The sequence below is a fragment of the Ixodes scapularis genome, unplaced genomic scaffold, assembly GCF_016920785.2.
Source record: "Ixodes scapularis isolate PalLabHiFi unplaced genomic scaffold, ASM1692078v2 PGA_scaffold6__148_contigs__length_123643588, whole genome shotgun sequence".
NCBI lineage: Eukaryota > Metazoa > Arthropoda > Arachnida > Ixodida > Ixodidae > Ixodes > Ixodes scapularis.
In genome coordinates this window covers 48,147,430-48,152,354 of record NW_024609881.1, presented here as the reverse complement: position 1 = coordinate 48,152,354, position 4,925 = coordinate 48,147,430, and the positions used below count along the sequence as shown (strand labels likewise).

General features: G+C 52.3%; 1 pseudogene; it reads left to right on the top strand.

Moving 5' to 3' along the window:
- The first annotated feature begins 1,807 nt into the window (after window positions 1-1,807).
- Window positions 1,808-1,971, top strand: LOC120839269 (annotated as a pseudogene).
- The last annotated feature ends 2,954 nt before the right edge of the window (window positions 1,972-4,925 follow it).

The window sequence follows — 4,925 nt, the reverse complement described above, 5'->3', positions numbered from 1 at the left end:
CAGGGCTGCCCTTTGTCGCCCTTGCTTTTTGTGCTTTGCTTGGATCCCCTGCTGCGCCGGATCAATGACCACCCCTCGGTGCGTGGTTTTCCGCTCCCTGGATCGGGATCCTTGAAGGTGTCAGCCTACGCAGACGATATTTCGCTATTTGTCCGGGACTCGGATAGCCTTAATGTTGTCTTTCGGCTTTACGAGGATTACGCTGCCCTTTCCGGGGCCCGGCTGAATACGTCAAAAAGCAAGGCCCTCATTTTTGGCGGCTTTTCCGACCCACTTCCAGGCGGCATCCCGACGACTGCGGTTGTCCGGGTCCTAGGTGTTCTTTTTGATTGTTCCGGCGTGTCGCCCGACACTTGGGCCGGCATCGTAACGGACGTGACGCACCGAGCGGGGTTGGCGGCTCGTTTCTCACTCCCCTTGCGGGACCGTGCGTACATAGTGAAGTCAGTCCTCTGTGCGAAACTGTGGTTTGTGGCGCGCGTTGTGCGTCCGCCTCCGACCATTGTCCGCCGACTCAACTCCGTAATCTTTTCGTATTTCTGGGAACAGCGTACGGAGCTAGTTGTTCGGCAGGCTCTTCGCCTCCCTCGTACCTCCGGAGGTTGGGGACTACCGTGTTTGGCCACATTTAGTCGCATTCTCGCACTTCGAGGTGTGTTGGAGCTGTTGGAGGCTCCCGACTACCCTGGACGCAGCCTTGTTCTCTACTGGCTCGGCACGCATCGGCGCATCTTGGTGCCTCGGGGACTTGGCAACCTCTGTCCCACCGCCGAGGTACCGTCGCCGTTTTATGTCGCGACAGCACGCACTCACCAGCAGCTCACAACCGACGCACCGGATGCTGATGTCCTGGACACCCCTGCTTCACGTCTATGCGAGGCTCTCTGTGCGCCAGAAGTTCCCCTCCTTCATCAGGTGCGGAGCCGCACTTCTGACTGGACGTGTGCCCTGTCCTCGGACCTTCCCGCGGCCGTAGCAGACTTTCACTGGAAGCTCGGCTGGGGTGTCCTGCCTACCCGGGATCGCCTCGCCCAGTGGGGCGTCTCGGCGTCTAACCTGTGCCCTAACTGCGGCGCCCTTGAGACAAACGTACACGTTGTCTTCGACTGTGTTGTCGCTCGTACGTTTTGGACTCTGGTCAGCCGCATGTTTGCGCTCCCACTGGGCAGGCACTTCCGTGCGCGCCACCGCAGCTCCAGGCTTGTGTTTGCGGCCGCATGTTTCATTTTGTGGCAAAACAGAAATACTGCTGTCGCCCAAGGGCGTCGTTTAGGGCGGATGTTCCCGATGATCCGCCGGCTGCGTAGCCTCATGCTTTGCCACCTTGAGGATGCCCTTTTTGTCCTCGGGGAGGAGGAGTTCCTCCGACGCTGGCATGCAAACTTCATTGCCATCCGCTCCCATCGCCCGGTCCTTGGGGGCGCGTTGCCGCTCTGATTACGTTATGATTTCAGCGCTCCCGCCGTGGAGCCGGCCTTCAAGCTGGTTTTGATGGCGGTGTTTCCAGCTACATCATCTGTGGGGAGCGCGGGATCGGCTGCTGCTTTAACGGGGTGGCGGTGGCGTCGGGGCGCCGGGCCTTGGTCGGCTCTTCTTGGGGGGTGGTGGGTGGGCCTTGGGGCAGCCTGCCCTGGGGTTTGCCCGCTGACCTTCGGTTGGGGCCGGGCGGGGGTCGGCGTCCTGGTGGTGCTGGGGCCCCTGCGGTCGGGCTGGGCCCTAGTTTGGTATTAACTGTTTTCTGTAATTTGTCCTTGTCTCTGCCATTTGTATATATTTGCGCCTTGTACTTTGTGCTTCTCGTCAATAAATCACTCTTTCCAGTGTCTGTTCTTATCAGCTTAATATCTGATATGGGCCTAATTGGTCCAAGATATTAAACTTATTTTTGCACGCGGTGTTCCTCCGAAGCTTGCTTCGAGGACGCTAGGGTCGGCCCGGTATTGCACTACCTCCGGGAGTGGCCCGTCCCCCTCTGGGGGAAAATAATAATATACAAAATCAGATCATATGTTCGAGTATCGCTCGCTAGGACTGCGCGCGCCTCGAGGTCGAAAGGTGTCGCTACCGTGTGACCGAAATTGGAAACATCCAAAAGCGGGGTTACCTCCGTGCGTCGTCTGCTAGGGTGCACGTGAACAACGGCATGCTTGTGTTTTTGTGATACGCTGCATGCAGCATGAACCACTGGAAATCCTCCCATTGGGAACCCAATAGACCGATCTCTCCGGCCAGTTTGACTACGCCACCGCTGCCGCAATGCATCGAGGGAACTTCAGTCCTTCTGCCCGATGCCGCGCAACAACCTTGCCTTCGTTTCAGCTTCCGTCCGAGCGCAGCCAAAGCTACGTGTGGCCGGAGCCAACCACACGCCGGCAACAGGTCACGCGATCTCGCCTGCACTTTCGTATCACTCCGCTGCGCCGCCGGTCGGCCGCGCCGCCCGCGCTCGTCGAGATTTCTCCCTCCTCTCTTTTTCCTCTCCCTCCTCTCCTTTCTCACCCTTTATTGAACAGAAAAGCGGAGATGACGGACGAAGAAGGGGACAAACACAAAACGTCTAAAAAAACTGAGACGTTTTGTGTTTGTTCCCTTCTCCGTCCCGTCGTCTCCTTTTTTTTTTTCTTTTCTTAAATGTGCAACATCATCCAGATCGCCTGTTTCCTTACCCTTCCTTGTGTGTTTCCCTTTTTCTGCAAATCTCCGACGCTTCCGAAACGCCTTCACTTAACTTTGCGTTACTCGATTGAGATCCTCTCGGTAACAGCAGTAACGGTGCATGCGCGGTGATAGCCAATTGAACTTCTTAATAGGTCGTGAGTCAATGAATGCAAAGTGCGCCCAACCGCCGCGTGCGACCTTTGTCTGAGCACAAGTCCAAACTTGGTTTGCAAGTTCTCTCTTTATTAGGCACTCTTTATATAGAATAAAATGTCACTTCACGGCAAAACAATGAAAGGGACAAAATCTAGACGAAAGTGATTCAACCAGCACGTTACTCATCCAGATTGAAACGGGCAGGAGTGGGGATTGAACCTGGGATCCCTGGGTTCTGAGCGCATGCTTTCATTAACCCGGGACCTGGCTCCGGGACCTATCCGTGCGACCAGGAGTTGGCTAAGATCAAGTATCACTGTCTCGCGCAGTTTACGTTCGCCCCGCTGTTGCGTCCCCGGGACCGCGTTTGTTCGTGGTCCCTGGGCAGGGGCGTAGCCAGGAAATGTTTGAAGGGTGTGTTTTTCTTTGCTTATACTGTTCAAAATGCAAAAAAAAAAAAAGAAAGAGAGAGGGAAATGAATTGCACAAACAAAATTTTTGTTACTATTTTCCTGTTTCTTATGAGACAAAATTCAAACCTTTTTGCCACATCTTGTTCGTTCAATCTTTAAAGCGGGGAACTTTAATGGTGAACAACGAAAACACGCAATCATAAAATATAATAATAGACTTCGAACACAAAAGTCCAGACAGGCCCACAATATATTCCGGTTCCTACATTTCTCTTCGGAACACTCGGGTATCCACTGACTAAAAAAAGCTACGGAAGAGTGCCAGAGTATAGTGAACCGAAGAACACGATTAAACAGAAACACCGCAATGCGCACTGGGTCAATGAGCAAGTGAAGCGTCAAGCGCATTGTTCCTGTGCGGATCACATCTTTCTCAAATGATCCTGCTATAATAATGCTTTTGGTTCTTTCCGTTCTTCGGCGTCGTTTTACGAGAAAGGGGCAGAAAAAAGTACCAGTTTCCATCATTTCGTGGAGTCTAAACATTTAGTGGAAACCTCCGTCGGTCGATAGAAAGAAGCGAGAGGATGCTTTCGGAGCTGACTTGAATGTTCCGGTGAATGTTCTGAAGCGACACCCCTCGCAAGCGCTCTTGGGTGTTGAAGCTTTCCGATATGACTTGCGTCTTCAGAGTCTCGAGAACGAACATTCCGTTTCAGCGGTGCTAACGGGTATGGTGGCCAGGATTTGCAGCAATTACATTAGGATACAAGGTCTCCGTGAAAAGGCAAGTTGCCTGTACCGCTGAGACGCGCTAAGCGGTGCGGTCCTTCCACATCTGTATCCGAACCAAAACTTCCCCGGGCAGTTTATTTAACGAAACGAATGCTCCGCACAGGTTTGAAATTCGCTCGAAGTCGAGGTTTGTGACATAGAGACCGACGTCGTTGGCCACAACATCGCTCTAGATTAGGGAGGACGATGCTGCCAGACGTGAACGTGCAGACTCTGTTGGAGACCTTGATGACACGCTCAAAGTTATAGTTAAATAATCATTATTGAAAAAAGCGTCAAGCGAAAACTTGGCTATTTTATTCATTACTTTCACGACTCACGTGCTGAACTGAAGATTTTAAACATTACCCACTGCAGCGACTAAAGAAGTCAACTAGGTACGCTTTGAAGCCAAGTGACGATGAGCATTCCAAAGTTGCTTCCACGGTGCATATGCTGTCACTTTTCTCTCGCTTCTTTTTTGTTTTGTTTTTATTAAGGGCGATGTTGTTTTTTTTTTTTTTTCTTTTTTTTTTTACATTCTGCTTGATGTACTACTGAAAATAAAGGAGTGCAGGCTAGCAAACTCAGCGTCCCTGAATTGTTTCTCGGCCCCTTGACTAAAGGCCTGTTCACACGATGCATTTTTCTCGCGCAACTAGTGTCGCGAAACATAGTTTCGCGAAATGGTTGCGCCGTCTGAACGAGTCCGAAAAGGACGCGCGCATCTAAAAAAAGTTGCGCGCACACCTCGCTTCTGGAGCGAGCTTTTGCTGAAACTTTGCCGAGTCCTGTCAATCACTCTGAGGGCGCCGCCAATGGCCGCTCAGAAACGCTCTCACGTGGCTTTTGAGGGTGGAGCGAGCTGTTTGAGAAGGCCACTTCATTGCCGGTGTTGTAGCCGAGCCGAATCCGAAAAAAATT